The 22,052-nt window shown below is 40.7% G+C and overlaps 1 pseudogene; it reads right to left on the bottom strand.

Moving 5' to 3' along the window:
- Positions 1–4,427: 4,427 nt before the first annotated feature.
- LOC149263542 (24-methylenesterol C-methyltransferase 2-like) lies at positions 4,428–21,238 on the bottom strand (annotated as a pseudogene).
- Positions 21,239–22,052: the final 814 nt, after the last annotated feature.

Here is a 22,052-nt window from a genome sequence, read left to right as displayed (position 1 = left end):
ATTTATAGGTTTTCACATCGTGTTGGTTTGTCTTTAGTTCTCCTGATGATGGACTCATATCTGTAGTCCAAAACGTATGTCGTTCATAAAAATTTTGTATAGGTGTTCAGATAAACTATGAAGGAAAAATACTTTAATCATTCATACACCCTCATTTGAGCAAAATTGTTGGAATGTTTTCCAGGAGGATGATTTGAAGAGTTCCCTAGGTCACCAAGCCCATAAAACGCAAAATTCTAACCCCATAGAATGTGATGGTCAATGATATTTATGAAGACAGTGCAAAACTCGCTACAAGAATGGGGTTCTTTAATAAGCATGGAGTTACATATAAACCATGAACTTCACCAGTTTCCAAAAAAAATAATAATAATAATTAAAAAAAACAATATCATGTTGCCATTGTATTTGTTATTCCAAATTCCTCAATGCTTAAGTGTGGAGAAGAATAATAAGAAAAAGTGCTAATGTCTTAGTTCACGAGAAGAAAATAATTTATTTTCCTTAGTATAGGTTAAGCAAGGTCATGAGAGCGATTAATTATATGGTCCCTCACAAATTTGTATAACACAACATGATCTAATGCTTACTATGACTATTGGATTACAGTGTAAATGAAGAGGTTTTCTATAATGCTTGATTTCTATATTAAGACCTTGAAATCCACGAAGCACGCACATTGTGGATTTCCAAATCAATAACAGGCTGTGGTCGAAAGGTGAAAATACAATGGAAGAAGAATTAGATAGATACATTGGTCTTCAATTGGTTAAAGATTTTGGATTTAAAAGCATCGAAGATGCCATTGTTCATCAGAGATGAAAGCACGTCGAGTGGTGTAATCAGAGACCCCATCCACATCACGCCCTTGGTTTCTAACTTTAGACCTCCTGTTTTCAGTAATGACAGAACTTTCATTCACAAATAATGTTTCAGACATGCAAGATGAAGAGAGCTAAGTATGGAATATATTGGACATGCTACTTCAATTAATGCTTCGCAAGTAGTGCCCTTCCTAAAAGCCTAAGGCCTCAGAGGAGGTCACATTAGAAAAAAGTCAAACACTAACCTCCCATGTGAGGGAATATCAATACAGTTGAGATCGATCAATCATCTAGTTTCCCCCTTGATCAATATTAGTATGCTCATAACATTAAGCGAAAGAACATGATTACAAAATGGTTAAATTAGTTGTTGATGGATGACCTACACGTCAAGAAGGAATGTCTAATGGGAGACAAAATTCTGACTAGAGCAAGAAATGGATGATCCTAGCATCAAGTTATGTGCTGATCAGATCAGGCTGCTAGTTGGTTGGGTGGTTGTCAAAGGAGGAGAAATATGTTCTCCTTTGGGTTACCCACTTTTTGGTGGATTACAAGGCCATAACCAACTACAAGGGTCTTGAGAAACTACCTAAGTAAGAAACACTTTACATAGATGACTAAGAAGGGTCTAACGACAATACAAAATGTTACATCATCACAAAATTTTCACTCATCATGATAAATCACGAAGGTCTTCATGAAGTTACAACTAATCATGTAACACTAGGCTAAAACATCAACTCCAAAATGTGTACAAGATCAACAAAAATGATGGGGCAATTTTTTGAAGAAAATGTGGCAATCCTAACATAGATCTGAGGAATAACACACACCCCCCCCAACCAAAAAAATGAATGAAGAAAAATGTGCCTAACCTGCCCTAAACGCTAATCCTAACATATGTATAGATGATCCCCTCTATTTGCCTCACACCTTTCTCATTGAGATTTTGCAAGCTTATGAAATCTTGGGAGTTGTAGCAGATACTCAAGAGTATTGATTCATAATAACTCTAGGGCAGATTCAGAGTGCTTCCTGGGCTAATTTGGAGGTGTACTTGGGAGAAATTCGAGTATTTCTTAGGCTAACTCAAATCTATCTTGAAACTTATTTGGACTTGAAAAACTCATGTACCCATTTTCCTTGAAGTGCTCATCCATCATAAGGAGCCAAGCTCTGTCTTCCTCCTTCAGTCCCTACCATGCCTTTTACAACTTACATATGAGGTGAATTTTCTACTGTTATCATGGACCCTTGGGGCTGTAGCATGAAGACAAAAGCTCCATTTACAAAGGAACTGTTGGCATTCCCCTGAAAAATTGTTCATTTCAACTAAGATGTCACCACTAAAACCAACTTGTTTGTCTTCATTTTACGTCATAATCAATCCCTAACTTTTGTGCAAAAACTTTTATTACTAGTGGTTATATGGTGAAGTGTGGACTTATCTAATGTGTTTTAATGGGTATCGTTGAAGGAATAAAAATGAACTTTACAATAAGGCATGAATAACTTTCCCTAGTGATGCAGGACTATCTACAGCATAAATAATATCATGGTTTGATCATCACATTCTTTCTAGTCAATTCAGTGCATATGAATTGTACATTATCCCTCTAATGATTTTTCTATTGTGACATATTTCAAGCGTTGAAAAATAGAACATCTAACATTCAACAATTTCCTCTATCCATGGGACAAAACTGTTGGGAGTTGGCGCCTATTAATCTGGCTAAAGAGCAAGACCATAAGAAAAATAGCTAGATTTATAGAAGCAATGTATGGTGTATAAATTTTATTTCTAAATAAGATTCTAGTAAAACCATTTTCAATGCCATAATACATAACCAAGTAGAAATCACTATAGCCTAGATGGCTATCTCAAGTGGTTTGATGCATTGAGCTTCATGTAAAGGTCTTGGAGTCTATCTCCCAGAATAGCTACCCTTATTTTGTGACTCAATTGATACTTCTTCCACGTCTAGCATTGTAATCAGCACCAACATGTTTATGCTAGGTACCATCAATGAAATGCACAGAAGTGCCCAAGATTTCTCTATGAAATATTTCGTTGAGAATAGAAACAAAATAACAATTATTTCAGATGGCCAACAAGTGGAATGGAAAACAAAACTCAGCTTAATTTGGCATTCATTGTCTCACACCTCTTGTAGAGCGAGGATTTTCTCAGCCACTCCTACATGAAAAATAAATGTCGAGGAATCAATGTTACAAAATATCATAATAGTGGCCTCGAAACATTAGCCTCACATGCCATGGGCTTGATTCTTCATTTTGTGGTCGTTCTTCCTCGAAGGATGCCAGATTGTCTAATGAACTCCTACCGTGCTTGCCCATTACTCAACTCGACTCAGCTGCAGAGTATAGACCCTAGCATCTGTATGGAATTCTGGAGTGCAAATTGGAAACCCTTGAACGAGAGAGGGTTTTAAAATATGATGAACAAATAAAACTATTCTTTGGTAGATTTTGCTATCGTTAGAGTGAGGCGTAGAGGAGTAGATTTGAGTAAAAGAGTGAAATGTTGTCGCCACCCTTTTTATTAAACTAGAGTTACGAAACCATATATCAAATACAAAATACTTGATATCATGTTTCATAAAACATTCCAAGCCCAATCAGCTCATGTTGGCTTATAGGGGCCTGACCCAGGTTTGGAGTTAATTAGCCAAACAAATCGCTGTACTACTAGCCCTTTCAGCAAAAGTTCGTGGACAGTGGACTGAGGTCTCACTCAAAGTAGTGTGGGGAGGTGACGGAACTAGGTTTTTCACCCTTCAGATGTTTGACGGGTTGATTTGGTCGAACTGAGAGTCGCTTCGTGCAAGTTACTTCACGCACTTCCCTGGCATTCATGCATTGATATATTCACCTTCGCGTAGCCTTAACCAAGAGCTGAGGGGCTTCTGCACTGCTGGAGAAGAAATTTGTATTAACTTCGTAAGTCATGGCCAAGATCTTAATTATATTCTTACAAAAGTTAGTTATGTTCACGTAACCAGATGCCTTATGTTATATTTACTTATTCAGCACATACAAAAGAGTTCGCGTAGTAAATAAATAGTAAACTTGCAATTCATACCCAATAATACATAAGACTGGAAAAGATACATAGAAATATGGTAAAACATCTCTTTTATTAATGCTTCCAATCATTAAAGACTCAACCTACCCTGCACACTCAGCTACAGGGGTCTGCGCACTAAGCTGCAGAATGCTAGGCCAATGTGCACTCTGCTGCATAGCCTTCTCCTACTCTACAACCCAAACACACGACCTACACTTCGAATCAATGCTTCTATTCCTTTTATTTATGGCTCTTACACTTCGAGCCTCACTCTATTTATACAATCCCATGGTCCGCTGACCATGGGTAGATTTTTCAAACCGATATTACATTACAAAGACAAGGGCGGACAACCCTATTACTCTATTATGACTTCACGCTCCACGCCCACAAATCGTGGAGTCTTTACAATGGATTTAGTCAAAACTTGGGCTTTAAGCCCCCAAAACATGCCTTGGGGGGATTCCACACCAAACAGGCCCCCAACACAAACATTGTGACTCGCACTCACGTCACTCTATCAGTGTAGAGATCCTTGCACGGAGACCCTCCAACTCTGCTCGAACAACTTCAAGGTCGGCAACACACTGAGTAGTTGCCTGCTGAATCTCCTGTACACAGAGTTTCGACACCGCAGCATCGGAGCAATGTGTACAAGAGATTCAACAAGCAACCACTCACTTTGCCTAGGAAAGGTTCTCCATTTAGCTTTACCAGCCACACCGTGCCTCCATCTAGGACCTCCTCAACAAAATACTGGAGACTACACTGACCAAAGTCTGCAACACGCAGCGGATTGATTGGGATCTTTGCGTTCCTACAGTATTATGGGCTTATAGGACAATGTGCAAGAAACTGACAGGATAGACACCTTTCCAGTTGGTCTATGGCATGGAAGTTGTCATGCCAATAGAGTATATTGTCCCTTGTCTACGCATAACAGCGCTCACAGGTATGACGGACCATGAAGCCCTAGAAGAGAGGCTCGCACAGTTGGAAGAACTTGAAGAGGAACGATTCCTGGCTGGCTTTCATCAGCAGGTACAAAAGCTGCATGAAAAGGCCTGACACGATCACCATATTAAGCTGCGCACGTTCAAGGTAAAAAATTTAGTGTTACTGTATGATAGTAAGTTTGATAAATTCCCAGGAAAGTTCAGAATGCATTGGATGGGACCATATGTTATTAAGCAAGTCACAGACGGAGGCATGGTATAGCTGGTAAAGCTAAATGGAGAACCTTTCCCAAGAAAAGTGAATGGCAGTCAACCGAACCCATACACAGGTGGCCCGACTATCTGACTAGACAATAGAAGCATAGTCTTCGCACTCCAAGTTGCCGAAAGAAGGCGTGAGACTATAAGCAGGTGTAGGGGATGTAAGAATAAATGTAGGAAAGCAGTTCCAATATTGCAGCCTCGGAACAATGTGTACAAGAGATTCAATAGGCAACCGCTCAATGCATTTCCGACCTTGAAGCCATTCGAGTAGAGTTGGAGGGTCTCCACGCAAGGATCTCCGCACCGACAGAGTGACTTGAGGGAGAGTCACGATGTTTATGTTGGGGGCCTATTAGTCGTGGAATCCCCCCAAGGCATGTTTTGGGGACTTAAAGCCCAAGTTTTGACTAACTCCATTGTAAAGACTCTGCAGTTTTCCCAACATAAGCATTGTGACTCGCCCTCGAGTCACTCTGTCAGTGCAGAGATCCTTGTGTGGAGACCCCCCAACTATGCATGAATGGCTACAAGGTCAGTAGCACAGTCAATGGCTGCTTGTTGAATCTCTAGTACATGTTGTTCCGAGGCCGTAGTGTCAGAACTGCTTCCCTACATCTATTCATGTGTCCCCTGCACCTATTTATAATCTCGTGCCTTGTTTATGTTTCCATGTACTTCTCAAGCATGTTAAGTACAGGAAGGAGCGGCAGGATCGATACAAAGGAGATAAGAGGAAAGTGTAACTACAAGTAGCTCTTCTCATCTTCTTTGTCCTATCTATTGCTTATAGGAAAAGGCTAAAATGCTTCAAACTATTGTTCTAGATATGGCTACTTATCTGAGTTAGTATTTATCTATAGATACGAAATTGTCCAAAACACTTACTCCAACTCCTTGTGAATCTCCAATTATCTCACAAGTTCTCTCAACAAAATTTCTTGTTTCCTTTGCATTAAACGTGGTAAAACCATGGTGGTGACATACTCTTCAAATGACCCCTTGTATATTTTATACAGGTCCTCTACGTACTGAGGTAGTAAGAGCGAATGAGAGGACATGTCATATATAGCTATGTAACCCTTACTCTACTCGTTCGTTTTATTATCAAATGGATGAATTTCTTGCCTTTCTATAATTCCTTTAATCCTTTAGATAAACTAATAAATCCTAGCCCATTCTACTTCCAGGTCTATGATAGTGCCATTAGGCGTAGCCATTTCTGGGTAGCGAGTTATGAGGCTAGAATATACAGGAAGGTATAACATCCAAAATGTTGGCGAGGTGTATGTATCACAATTGAATGCATTACACGCCCTTACTCCCAATATATTATACCACACTCCACATTATCCATATAAAATTTCTCCATAGTCATAGCTCCGTCGAGGACTGGTTACGTTGAATGGTATACGTTGAATGCTCTAAGCCTCACAATTTCACTTATATGTTGAACGTTGTAAAGAAAAATGAAATATTTTTAGTGGTAATGCTTTGGGCACCACTCAAACATAGTATCCTAAGGTCCACTTCCTTCGAGAATGATTTAGCAGCCAAGAATGCTTGCTAACTCATGTGTAGAATAAGCACTTTGAAATCTCATTGCATTCTCCATAGTAGTTGGTTCCTCGATATATTACTTGTTTTGCTCCACTAGTTGCTTGAAACAAGAACTACCATGCTTTCCTACAAACTCTGAAGCAACAACTCCCATTGAAGCCATATCCTTTGAAGGGAGATGAGTGATCTTCTAATTCGAACGGAACCTAATGATCTACACGGGCCCCATGGTAATGTTGGATAGATGACAACATTTCGAGAAACATTGAATGAAGTTAGTAGTGATTTTATTGAAGGTCACCATCGATAAATGTGCTTAATTTCCTTGAAGCGGTGATTCATTTGTTTAGTTTGAGAAATGGTATGCATGTTGAGTATTCAACCTTGCATGCGCAGATGCATTGGGATGAAATTTTCTTTTGAGCTACCAACATTTGAATACTTCTAAGAATCTATTGTTAACAGGAAGGATATAAAGTTGGTCATTGATATATTGGATTTATTCACAAAAGGATTTGGATGTCAGACTTCAATTTCTTTAGAAAAAATTTCTAAATATTAGAATTCTCTTCATCATATATTGTGACATTGTCAAAACAAAATACTGATACATAGGTAAGGCAGATTGAGAGCAATGTTGGTTTTATTTTATATAAAATCTTATATTTTTCAGTTGTTGAATCTTTATTTTTTGCAAATGGCCCAAATTAATACCCTAATATAATCCACTACTGATGATATGGTAAAGTTAAGCAAAAGCACTCTCACAAACATTCAAACTTTCTTGCAAAATGCATAAGAAAAGATTGACTTTTTGTAGCTTGAATCTCAACTTCGGCGAGATGAGTTACAACAAAAAACAAATCCTTATAAACTTGTTTTTGTTCAGAAGAATCTACTATCTGAATTTGAAAGAGGATCCTATCAACAACTAGCAAGTCATCAAGTCAATAATGTTGATTCAAATCAACTGCTCATTTCAGAAGAAAATTAGAATACGTGTGTGGAAATTCAATCCACACTTCCCAAGCTAATCATTATACCTTGCAAATATTTCGTCAACATGAAGCACATAAGAAGTCTTGGATATGATAAGGATGCGTCCTTTCATATTGCAGACTATTCCAAGCCCATTCAGTTTCAAAGTGTTGGGTTTCTTCATGGAGGTCCACCTTCACCTGTTCCAAATTCTACTCCTCCACATTTGTAGACAAGTTTGTTAAATGTGATTGTGACTGAGTTGGCCATATGAAAGATCATGGTTTTGATATTCATTTGTGAAAGCATTATGGCGATCATACTCATTATTCACAGAAATTCTTCAAAATCGAGCCTCCCACAAGAACACAGATTCATATTGTATAGATCTATTCCTAGGAATGAGCTTCAACAACCAAGGAGATATTTTAGTCATATGTTAATAGAATTTCAAAGTCTCGCAATTGAGTTTTCTCCATCACCTCACCTTGTATCTGACTCGGGCGAGTGATGGTCATCTACTAGTTTCAAAGACACATCAATCAAGCGTAAGCCACAACCTGCCATACTAGATTCAAATTTGTATCTAGAGACATATATGCCCTTGAGCATGCCTCTTTTTGGTGGTCAAACTTAAACCATCTATTTTGGGTTGATACATCCATCTTTAGGTTGAGCTTCTCCCTCCTCAAAGAATTGGGAAGACTTCCTCTAGCTAAAGACTTTAGCTTCTTTCTAGTTCCTACAGAGTTCAAGAAATTGCACTAAGCATTCCAGAGTTGTTGGTCAACCTTAAACCACCACAATTTGAGACCTTCCTTTTTCTAAGTTCAAGGTCTCCCTCTTCAAATCAAGAAGAAGAACCTCGTCTAACATAAGGCCTCAGCTTCTTGCAATATTTAGAAGAGTTATAGGAACTGCACTAACCATTCAGGCGTTGGTCATCATCCTTAAAATATTACCTCATATGAACATTTCAGAGAGCACATTCAGCCTAGTGTTGGCATGCATATTTTTTCACATTTGTATTACTACTCTCTTCTTGGACTCATACATACACCTTCGGATTAAGGGGTGATTCGGGTGGATCCAGAGACACACACAGGACAAAGAGCGTTTATGGAAGCTCTAAAATCAAAGTGATAAGAATGCTTTCAGACCAAAACCAAAGCATAGATCCTGTCGTCCTGGTCGCAACGATGTGAACGGTTTGTCAATCTAAGCTCGTATGAGGGAGAACGAGCTAGTCAAAGTTTTGGTCCTAGTCCCAATGGTGTGAATGGTTCGTCAATCTGAGCTTGTATGAGGGAGAACGAGCCAGTCAAATTTTTGGTCAAATTTGGACTGTGGTCCAGGTTTAAATGTCCTACAATTTGATCGACCCTGGGGCAAGAAACCTAGCTCCCGAAAACGGGCGAATTTGATGGATTGTTAATTTGTCTAATATGCCCTATATTAGAAAAATTTGAAAAATGTGTTCTATTTTAGAAAAAATAAAAAATATATATATAATATGAGTTGGCAGGCCATAACCCCCACCACCTCCCTTCCCAACTGCACATTTAAAAATGTGAAAACAATGTTTTTTTGTTGGGTCTATGATCATTACCCCTCCGAACCCCCCAGCTTGAGCCACAAATATATCAACCACAATATTACATGGGGTGGGCGGGCCACCTCCTGTGGACCCAGCCCACACCCCCAAAGCAAACAACATGTACGCATATATTAATGTGGGGATGGCAAGGATTGAACCCGCCCATCCCATGTGGGTCGGCTCCCACTAGGCAGCCCCATGTACCAACCATTAATGTGCCGAACAACCATTCCAAAAAAAGTGCACCAAATCTGCCGATTTTATGTGGCGGGCTTCCCAAATCTGTTTTGGTTTTTTTTTAAAACAAGAAAGGTTTTAACATGGAGGGGTGGGGTTTGATCACATGACCTCCTCCTTATAATTTGGGATCCTTACCAATCTGCCCAACTAACCTCATTGAAGTATTCCCCCACCAAAAATTTATATAAACTCTCATTTCATTAGTACACCCAAGCATGGAGGATGTAGTACACAAGGGAGGGGCGTTACATACTGCCCCCCTTAAATTTCACACCGTCCTCGGTGTATCAATGCATCATATCCTCGTTCACATGTAGCTGGTTTCCAAATAAACAACTCTCATGGCTCCACAGTGTGATGCAATTTTTTTCATGTACATCTAGCACAAGGAGTGCTCCTAGCATCTCTCCTTCCATAGCTACATCGATTTGGAGGAGCCCCCCGCAGCATCTCTCCTTCCATAGCTAGATGTCACACATTTTTTTCAAACCATTTGTGAGAATTTATCGATGCAAAGTTTAACTATCATAATGTGTTACTTAACAATATTAAAGCAATTGTTGCTTATCATTTAGTTTATTTGAAGAATGCATGTCCTCTACTTGCATTCTTTTAAGCCCTTGTGTTCTTGTTGAACACCTACTTCTTGTAGTCTCTCTGCATACAATACATCAATTAGCATATTTTCCACATTGATATGCCTGTAAGTCATAACAGATTATTTCACATCACAACATATATATATTCATATACATATATTCATCATAATAAAACTGTGACTAACAATTGTTACTTATACCAAACTTACTTTCCTTATTTTGGGTAACCTCTAGGTTTGTTTACCTAGCCAGACATTCATCTAATGACTATTGCATACCCTTCACACAGGGTATGTTATACAAACCAATACACATTTCATTTTTTAACCTTGTAGAAAATGTAGTCACATAGTCTGATATGTATTGTGATACATAGTCCAGCTATGGTACAACCTGTAATACCATCCTCATGACATCACCTGCATGACATAAATTTTATCCACATATTTTCCCACCATGTTAGTATCATACCAACATTCATTTTTCATGGTTCATCTATGTAATTAAGAAAGTTTTTATGTCATGTGTAAATCAATTCTAGATGTCATGTGGTTACAATATAAATCGTGTATTATTGCATTCATACATATTTCCCTCTTAATCATACATTCTACTTAATGTTCTAAAGCATAGTACTAATTGATAGTTGTTGAAGTTTAATATTTATGAGATCATTAATTCGCCTTGTATGGTTTACTGTTGCCCCATTTATGCTTCAACAACCTGTTGACCATGCATAATTCCATGTAGCTATACATGAAATTGTTTACTACTTACAACCATACAGTCCTTGTAGTTGGAAGTGTTTATGATCTCAGTGTATTTACTTGTTAGCTCATTATTAACATTAAGACACCCTTTTCCAAAATTTGAGTTATCTGTTTACGAATTCTTGTATGAATCACGTAAAAATTCGTTATGCTATCTAGACACCTTATCAATGCAATCTCATAAGGGATCCTCTCAAAATTTCTTGATATCAATGTATTTTAAATAGATTGTTAAATATCATTTAATTGACCGAGGGGTCCATAACGTTTGTGCTACTTCACCAATTACTATGGTTTGCACTCAAGGATACTTATAGGCTCTATTATACATATCCTTCAAACGATGCACATGTCCTGGAAATCAGTTTAAGTTAAATATCCCCTTTAACCATACTTTCTTCCAACCGAAGAGCGAGCCACATTGTAAGCAGATGCATTAATCAAAGGATTAATTTGACCATAATTCTTACAGTTATATAGTATTTATACTATAACATGCTCTCACCATCCTTAACTTTGGTATACTACTTTTTTAGCAATTATACCATTTATCAATGATTTTTATAGCATGATGACGTTAGTTTAATCTCTGACCAAAATCATAGTTTAGTTTTGTGTGCCACTCAAGTAATGATATCTTCCACCATTTTCTTTACTTCTTATTAATTTTAACAAAATTGAAAAACCTTACTTTTAAGGTATTTGCTCCTTATTGCATGCTATAACATCTTTGGTTATAAAAATTTCATGTCAGTAAGATCAATAACCTTCATTTTCTTTGTCCAGCATGACTCCTAACATAGTCATGCATACTTACCTATTTATTATTGGCATATATAAGTCTGAATACATAACCTCAATAAAGTTCAATCAATTCCAATCCCCTGCATGTAGGAAAAACCAAATCCCTACATGTTATGCACACCTGTAAACATTAATAGCAGCATACCATTGATTTTGCAAATCACAACTATGCCCAACCTATAAGAAACAAAACATGTAGTTTATCATCAAGTCAATCATGCTCTTTCCTTCTACAGAACATACTCCTCTTTAATAGGCATTGGGGTAACCAATATATTTATGATTATTGAGCACTGAGTCAACATGTAAGAGGCTATCAATACCATAACTCATGAGGAAGTGCTTACATGGAAGGTTTGTATGACTCATTGTTATGCAACTATATTATACCATCTGATAAATAAAACACTCTTCCAAGTCTATAATACTGCACACACATGTGCTTGCATGGTAAATTCATATAGCTCATTAACATGCATGGATATTAAGCATGTTCCTCTCCAACATGTTCATCTTAATGACTACTTAACCAACTATGGTAACAACATGTAAACTATTCATGAAAAGGCATAGGTATATATACAATAATTAAGCTGGTTACGACCATGGACTTCCTCCATTATATAACCCTCCTTCTAGGTATTAGGTGGGATTTTATTTAGCCAAGTCCCTACCTAATTGTATCTTTGATAATCTTCTTTTACTATAATTAAGATAACATGATGACCATGTTAAAAATTTACCTATCAATTATTTCATTCCATCATAGGTGTATTATCTCTTCCCCTTGCAAGTTAATTATCCAAAAACTGAATCAGTTCTACCTTGCTCATATCTATATGGATACTAACCTAACTTTTCACATAATGCTTCACTTGATTACAACTTTTAATTAGAAGTCACATCTAAAAATTTGGCATGGGTGATGTTATTTCATATCGGTTTTGAATATGGGTAGATAATCATATTTCAATTTTGTCTACACATATTGAAAGTCAATTTCAACAAAGAAAACAAGTCCCAATCTATTCACCCAACCATCATATACATTCAAAATAGAAGTATTTCTACTTACACATCATAGTCCATGTAGATGCTATGATGAGTAAGATAGCTCTAATGAGTGTGATAACAATTACCCACTATGCCACTTCCACTAACATTTTACATACCATATCATGACCATATCCATTTAAATAAAATCTATTATCATCATTTTAAGCGACTTATTTTTTTAATGTGCTCTTAAGCATGCAATAATAAAAATCTTTATATAATTGTGGAAATTAACACCTACTTGATTATTCAACAATTCCTACTATATCTATCTTGAATTTATGGTTTAATCATGTGATATTTTCATAGTCTTGTCCTGCATATATTTCCTATGATATTGGTTGAGCCAAGAGGAAATACCCCATTTGAGAACGAAAAAGTCATATCGTCGAAGACGCTACCTCTAAAAATAATACAAGGAATGTAATAAATTCCTCAAGAGTATTAATTGCCATTGGCAGAAGTTAATTGTGCTTAGCTTTACCGTTATGCTTGGCTGGTTAACTATCGTTTTCTTGCTGACTAGATGCATAGTATTCTCAGCAATGACACCCATAACTAAACACACTGTAGAACGATGTACTATTCTCCCAAAGTAGACACCAAACTTGTTACCTAATGATATATCATTTGAGTGAAACAATTTGAAGAAGAAGAGAATCGTCTTCTTAGTGACTATCAGATGCCTTCTTCTAAGGCTCCCGAGCTTACATCTTATTGACCATCCATCACATGTGTTTGTAACAACAACTGATCCCCATTTCCAGTGTTCGTATTAATAATTGAACTGACTGTTTTTCTTTTCGCATTTGGTAATATGCTTCAAGGGTAAAAAACAAATTGCATGTGGTTCACTTGTGTTTTTCATACGTTTATAGATTAACCCATGAAGTGACCCTGGAGAACGTAGGGATCGAACAAAAACCAAAAATAGTTAACACTATAATTTAAATTTGTTTCTGTTTTTGGCCACTGTCGAAGCCAAGTCATCGTTGCAGCAATGAATGACCAAATCGATGCCGAAAGGTCCCACAGTGAACCATTTTTTTTTTTAAATTTAGCTTGAAGGCTCAACAATACCCGTCTCCTTACGAAGATCATGACACGTTTTGGGGTTGACACCCATGCCATGCTATGATATGGTCTTCCTACGTACAGTATATGTTGTTTAATTATAGAACCAAAATAAAAAAAAGACTTCCCAAATTCATTTACGAGCCAATGAATCAGGATACAAGGTAAGATAAAACCCATGATGATCTTATGTCATAATTACATATATATAAATAAAATCCAACAATTCAACCGTATTGCGAATGGTGATGAGACAATTACTTCTGTAAAACCTCATTGCTCCTACTCGGATTCCTCTTATCATGTCGAGACCCAAACCGCCGAAATTCAGTAGAACCTTTTAATATTCCTATCAGATGCAACCAAAGGTTGTGGTGGTCCTTGCCTCTTCTTTCATTTTATTGTAAAGCAACGGAATGAAATTGGTAGCATCTTCTCCACTACTACAAGGCTACGATGGAAGTGTCTAAACTTAGCCTTTAACAAAATTGCCCTCATTTTTCTCTCTATAGAGTAGCGCCAAATTGTGTCAAGGGAATGGACGCACTCACTGCTATAGAACTAGATAATACATTCAAGGATTTAGTTGGTATTTTAAATGATGCATAGCCTCTATGCATTGGAGGATATGGCGATGAGGATAACCATTATCCTAGATTCTAATTTTTCTATCTGATCATGAAGATATTTTTACTTAATCTGACTCAGGATAATCATTATCCCAAGCCGACACCTTCCATGTCAGCGGATAATTGTCAAAGGAACAACGAGCTATGACAGTTCAGCCACCCGATTGGCCTCTAAAAGAAAAAGAAACAAAAATTCGTGATTTTCTGCATACTTCAATTTGGCATGCATCGTTTCTTTTATCCTCAAATCGTGGGTCTAGGACCACTCAACCCGGTATGCAGACCTTCTAATGTTATTCGAAAAGAGAGAAAAGAAAATGTATTTCTCTAGCAACGCAGGATGAATAAAATAGCATGATCGACGCACCAAGCGCCCCGGCTTTTTCCTCGATCCCTCCAAACTTGTGATAAGCCTCTAAAAGGTAGTGTCTCAAGAAAACAACAGTCTAGCTTTTCCAGTGCGGAGATGTGTTTAATCCGCTTCGACAAGATTTTGGGGTGAGATTTTCTTTTTTAGTAACCGTATTTCATTTCAATTCCATTTCCTTAACCTAATCGTCGGTAACATGACTAACAACCTCTTACCTGTGTAACACTCTGCATGTGTTAGGGGTAATTCTATCCGCACACAACTGTCTGCAGTTTAGTGACGTTGATGATTTTTCCCATTAGTCCAGTGATGTAAACCGATTTAGATACCATTCTCTGTACAGAATATTTCATTTAGAAAAAAGACAATATACATATGAACCCAAACCGAATACACACAACATACAAGCGTAGAATATCGACAACCAACTCAGATTGGGGTAGCAATTAATTCCCCACCCTCACTGTTTACGTGAGACAGGAACAGCGGTTTGCAACCCATTGCCCACCCTGACTTGTAAAACCAAAACAAACGTATTCGAATACTTAAGGGTTGACTCGTTATGATCTTACATAGGTCAACATGTAATAGGGCCATATGCAAAGCGTCATGCCCAATGGAAGGTTTCACTAGTCGATTAGGAAAAGTATTCAACAGTCCAACTTCTACCTAAGTAATCTTCATAGGTAACATAGAGGTCACGTGGTTTCAAAACCCTGTAGATCTCAAAATACACATCCTGGAGCTCAGGGGCATGGCAGGTGGCCTCAATGGAATAGATAACGTCAAAGATGTTGTCTACAAAGGGCATGTTGAAAAGGTTGTCGTAGACAACTTCGTAGAGGCGGTGGAGCCTCGCCTTCTTGTTGTGACTACCGACACGCTCCACCTGGTAGTCATTAATGGTGATTACCACAATATTGGTGCCCAAGTGCACTACAACGGTCCGCATTGACCCTCCCACCCCACACCTAGCATCAAGAACCTGGTCCCTGGGCTTCATGCTTAGCAGATCTACGACATGCTCCTTGTAACGCCCTCGCGACTTGGGCAAGTGCGCGACGGGCAAAACACCCTCACATGGCGGTTAGACAAGAAAGCGAACCATGGGCGACCTGGGCAGGCGACCCGTGCACGACGGGCGGGCCACCCGGGCGGGCGACCCGTTCACGGTGAGCCAGCGGATATACACAGCGAGCCGAGCTGCAGGTGCGAGCGGACAACCGGCGAGTTGGCAGGTTCGGGTGCGAGCTACGGTGGATGGGCGGGCGCCCCGGTGGGCGACCCGTGCACGACGGGCGGGCGCCCCGGCAGGCGACCCGTGTACATAGAACCAGCGCGTATGCGGTGCGACGACGGACGAGTCACCGACGAGATGGCTGTGCGGTGCAACGACGGACGAGTCACGACGAGCTGGCTGTGCGGTGCGACGACGGACGAGTCATCGGCGAGCTGGTGCGACGGTCGAGCGGACGACCCATGGGCGACCCGCGCCCGATGGGCGGGCGACCCGTGGGCGACCCACGCCCGATGGACGGGCAGACCATACAAACGAGCGGGCGGTGGTAACGAAGAGTTCCAGCCTGCGACATAACAGTGCGACGAGTTCATATGGGAATGCGACATATGGATGACACTTAGAGAATTATGCGATGGAGTGTTGCAGACTTTATAAGGGGCGTAGGGAGGCCTTGCACTTGGGCAAAGGCCGACCTACTAAAATATAAAGTAGGGGCTCCTAAGCATGAAATATGGGGGTCGGCCCAAGAGCTGACACCCCTCCATCGAATGGATAGCCAGCGTATATATTGGCAGCGCAGAGGCTTCATTCCGCATCAAGCACTTCGCTCTCTCTTGGCGTTCGATCTAGAAGCAAAGAGGACGCAGCAAAAGTGCGCATCTATCATGCGCATAAGGGAAGTGCGCAGTTTTACCAAGGGACTGCTTGTGGGACGACGGTACACGGTAAAAGACAGTTTGGTGCGGAATTGAATTGGGGGAGTTCTGGTGGCTTGGGTGAGCACGCTCCTACCAAGAGAGGTTGGCATTGAATTGTAAAAAAAGGCTGTCTATGACTATATTGTAAAAATATTCTAAGTGTTGGCCGTGGACTTTGCCCGGCACACTTGTATGTATTATTGAAGGTTTCATAATATATTATTGGGCGGACTCGTTCTGGAGTTGCCCGTCCCTATATAATTGTGTGCAATTTTTATGTTCATGGTTTAATTGCATATTGGTTATGAACGTGTATGAAGATTAATACATTTTACTTAATTGAGAAAGTTGAATTAAGTATGTTTATGTGAAAGGCGTAGTCCATATGTACAAGTATTGAAAAAAAAAAAGTACACGGTGGTGCCGCACCTCGCCAGACACGGTTGAAAGACTACCGTAGGCTTGGGGGCGTGACAGGTGGTATCAGAGCTCGGTCTAGAGCTGGTGAGCAGGGTTGCTCGTGAAGACTTGAACAGGTTCTTACCGGTAAGCCGATGAATGGTTGAGACTAGATCGCAGAAGAAGATGGTAGCTAACTCTCAAGCTGGGTCTAGCCATACGATGAAGGACACCGTGAAGGATACTACTCTTGGGTTCATGGAAAAAGTGATTGAACGAATGGAGACTTTAGAGACTTCTTGGAACCAGGATGTGGACTCACTTACTAAGGAGCGAGAAGCCATCTTGAAGGTCAGGGAAGAACTTGAAGAACTCCGAACACAGCATGATGAGCTCAAGACACAATGTGAGTACAATGATCTCATGTGTACACGGCTGGAAGAAAGGGTCAGAGAGGTTGAAGAATCAAGGGATCAAGGTCTTGCTGAGATCGTGAACTTGAAAGGAACTCTTGACAAGGTAAATAAAGCTCTTGATGATGCCAAAGACGAGATTGCGGTATTGAAGAGGGCCGTGAGACACAACTCAGGTGGAGGAGTGCCTCATGTGAAGGTCAAAGAACCAGAATCTTATGATGGTACAAGGAGTGCAGCAACGCTTGGCAACTTTCTATGGGATATGGAACAGTACTTGGAACGATTGAGTCTACCCGATGGGGAGACACAAGTCAAAGTTGCCGCTTAATTCCTGACGAAAGATGCTAAGATGTGGTGGCGAAGGAGGGTGGATCAAATTATCAATGGTAATGCTGATGACTTCACTTCGTGGAACGACATGAAAAGGGATTTGCAGACTCATTTCAGTCCCCAAGATGAAACATGGGAAGCAAGGACGAAGATTAAGTACATCAAACAAACTGGGAGCCTACAAGCATATCAGCGAGAGTTTTCAAGTGCAGCTCTGGAACTTCCCGACATGGCGGAAAGGGACAAGGTGTTCAACTTCATTATTGGGTTGAAGCCTTGGGCATGCAATGAAGTGAAGAGGCAGAAGATCAGAACACTTGAGGAGGCTTTTGCTGCAGTTGACAGGTTGGTGGATCACTACGATGAGACTTCTAATGAGAAAAAGAAGTCCGATAAGCCAAAGGAAAAGAAGAAGGATGATGATTCGAAATCGGATGATGGTCCGAAGGCGAAGAAACCCTTGAAGTGTTGGATATGTGCAGGACCACATGTGGTGAAGAATTGCCCCTCCAAACCAAAGGTGGCCGCTGCTGCACAATCTGATGATGAGCATGATGAAAATGCTGCGGTAGGGATGATGCAGGTACTTGGAGCTTCTGCTACTACGGAGGCACCTTCTAGGAGGGATCCAGAAAGGAACAGATTGGAGTATGTTCAGATGAAGGTCGGAGGTGCTGATGTACTCACTATGGTGGATAGTGGTGCTTCACACAACTTCATGAGTGAAGATACTGCGAGAAGGATTGGGCTGAAATTTGTACCAGTGAAGGCACAAATGAAGACAGTGAATTCTCCTCCTATGGCAATCCTTGGTATGGCCGAAAAGGTGGACACTACACTCGGTGGATGGACCGGAAAGGTGGACTTCACTATAGTGTGAATTGATGACTATGAGGCAGTATTGGGGATGGAGTTCATGAAACAGTTTGAGGCTATGGTTGTACCACATTTGAGGAAACTCTTCATTTATGATGGAAGGGAAGATGTACCCATTGGTGTTCCAACCATTGGTGTGACAAAACCTGATCATAAGTTAGGAGGAATGCAGATGGAGGATAAGGAGAAGATGAACAAGTGGTTGTCTACCATTGAGACAAAGCTTGTGGAGCAGTCATTGGTCATTAGATCACTTTCAGATAGCATCTTGGACTTGTCAAGAAGGCTAGAGCTGGTGGAGGATGATGATGATGATATCGATGAGGTATATGTGAGGCCGAACATCCAGAAGGAAGATCGGGAGGCATATCTACAAAGGATGGAGGTTGAGGATCCGGACAGATGGATTGAGCTGATTAGTGAGAGAGAGCCACCTGGCTCTTCTCCCTCCACATCTTCTTAGATGACATAGAAGATGGGGCTCATTGTTAAGCTGCTCATGGCAGTGAGCCCTCAAACATGGTTGAGCAGGTATGGTGATCATAACATGCTGCAGAAAGATGGGGTTTCCATGGACCTGAGCATGGAATCGTGGAGATGAGTGTTGGCACATGACTAGGATGTGTAGCACTTGTTGATATACATGGGCAGTTTGCACATGGAGATGACTTGATGGAGACGGGTCCTTATATATGCAGTGATGTTGCCTTATATGGAGGAGTCTACATCATGGTTGATGCAGTCTTGGTGGAGAGCTACTGAGATGATGTGTTGTCGGGACGACAACGTCTTCGGGTGGAGGAGAGTGTAACGCCCTCGCGACTTGGGCAAGTGCGCGACGGGCAAAACACCCTCACACGGCAGTTAGACAACAAAGCGAACCATGGGCGACCCGGGCGGGCGACCCGTGGGCGACCCGTGCACGACGGGCGGGCGACCCGTGCACGGTGAGCCAGCGGATATACACAGCAAGCCGAGCTGCAGGTGCGAGCGGACAACCGGCGAGTTGGAAGGTTCGGGTGCGAGCTACGATGGATGGGCGGGCGCCCCGGTGGGCGACCCGTGCACGACGGGCGGGCGCCCCGGCGGGCGACCCGTGTACATAGAACCGGCGCGTATGCGGTGCGATGACGGACGAGTCACGACGAGCTGGCTGTGCGGTGCGACGACGGACGAGTCACGACGAGCTGGTTGTGCAGTGCGACGACAGACGAGTCATCGGCGCGCTGGTGCGAAGGTCGAGCGGACGACCCATGGGCGACCCGCGCCCGATGGGCGGGCGACCCGTGCGCGACCCACGCCCAATGGACGGGCAGACCATATAAACGAGCGGGCGGTGGTGATGAAGAGTTCCGGCCTGCGACATAACAGTGTGACGAGTTCATATGGGAATGGACATATGGATGACACTTAGAGAATTATGCGATGGAGTGTTGCAGACTTTATAAGGGGCATAGGGAGGCCTTGCCCTTGGGCAAAGGCCGACCCACTAAAATATAAAGTAGGGGCTCCTAAGCATGAAATATGGGGGTCGGCCCAAGAGCTGACACCCCTCCATCGAATGGATAGCCAGCGTATATATTGGCAGCGCAGAGGCTTCATTTCGCATCAAGCACTTCGCTCTCTCTTGGCATTCGATCTAGAAGCAAAGAGGACGCAGCAGAAGTGCGCATCTCTCATGCGCATAAGGAGAAGTGCGCAGTTTTACCAAGGGACTGTTTGTGGGACGACGGTACACTGTAAAAGACAGTTTGGTGCGGAATCGAATTGGGGGAGTTCTGGTCGCTCGGGTGAGCATGCTCCTACCAAGAGAGGTTGGCATTGAATTGTAAAAAAACGTTGTCTATGCCTATATTGTAAAAAGATTCTAAGTGTTGGGCGTGGACTTTGCCCGGCACACTTGTATGTATTATTGAAGGTTTCATAATATATTATTGGGCGGACTCGTTTGGGAGTTGCCCCTCCCTATATAATTGTGTGCAATTGTTATGTTCATGGTTTAATTGCATATTGGTTATGAACGTGTATGAAGATTAATACATTTTACTTAATTGAGAAAGTTGAATTAAATATGTTTATGTGAAAGGCGTAGTCCATATGTACAAGTATTGAAAAAAAAAGAAAGTACACGGTGGTGCCGCACCCCACCAGACACGGTTGAAAGACTACCATAGGCTTGGGGGCATGACACTCCTCATGCAGTGGGATTTCCCGTGCAACGCAAGCGAGAAATGGAAGCTTTGCCGCCAACCCCACTCATAGATATCTGTCACTAGGTTGTAGAAAGTGTCCACTAGCTCCGGAACCTTGTCCACCTTCTCGATCTCTTCGGCTTCTTGAAGAAAGCCGAGTACTGCTTGTAGTTTTTTGCCACCTAGTTCTGTGAGAACGAACCCTTGCCTAGCTCCATTGCACATTTTCCCCGCTACTCTGCCTCTTCCACTATGTACAGGATCCAATAGAGCCCCATCCTAGTTCGTGGAAAAGTGAAGCACCTTGACTTCTCTATTGTGGTTGTCAGTGAAGTCGAATTGGCTCATTGACTGAGCACCAACCACAAAACACGATACGTTTGGAACATGGGTTGACCAAAGTCCATAGATTTCATACAACCCCGTACTAAGTATAAATCGGATTTTATTATAGCATTTGGATATTAGGGATGAGACGACTTTAACCAATATATATATATATATGTGTGTGTGTCAAGCTTTCATGTAGGCATTGGGGAGTCACCCTTTAATTGATATCAACTGTGGTAGGGTTTGTTGAAGTTCTTCGCCACTTCTTGAAAATTTACCAATTTTTAATTTTTGACTCCATACGGTCTTAACTCACATTGATGCAATAATTTTTAATGTGTTTTTGAAAATCCACTTCCCTATGAAATAAAACCTCAACCCATTAATTTGGAAGGCCTTAAGGTAATATCATGTTATGTGGACCGTTATTTATAATGGTATTAATAACTAGATTCATCCTCAAGAATTCCTAATTTTATTTGATAACACAAAAATAATGGTGATATCCACCCATCTTTAAATTTTTAAATTTTACATTTACCCTTTTCCACTTCTTTCTAGCTTATGATATTTTGGCCAACAGAGTTCAACATATATATATAGAAAATTTAATATTTATATGTTATTAGTCCTTCAATAACATTGTTAATGTTTGGAGTCTTCTTCGAAGAACCTTAGTTTCCCTTGCTAGCGATAAATTCCACATGCTTAAATTTCTCTTATAGATAAATTTTGGGGTTATTGTGCTTATAAAAATTTTCT

This window comes from Pinus tabuliformis, chromosome 6, assembly GCF_031772625.1.
Source record: "Pinus tabuliformis cultivar Carrire ecotype Pingquan chromosome 6, CPIR1, whole genome shotgun sequence".
Lineage (NCBI taxonomy): Eukaryota > Viridiplantae > Streptophyta > Pinopsida > Pinales > Pinaceae > Pinus > Pinus tabuliformis.
The sequence above is the reverse complement of the archived record's forward strand: the minus strand, read 5'-3'. Positions and strand labels throughout refer to the sequence as shown.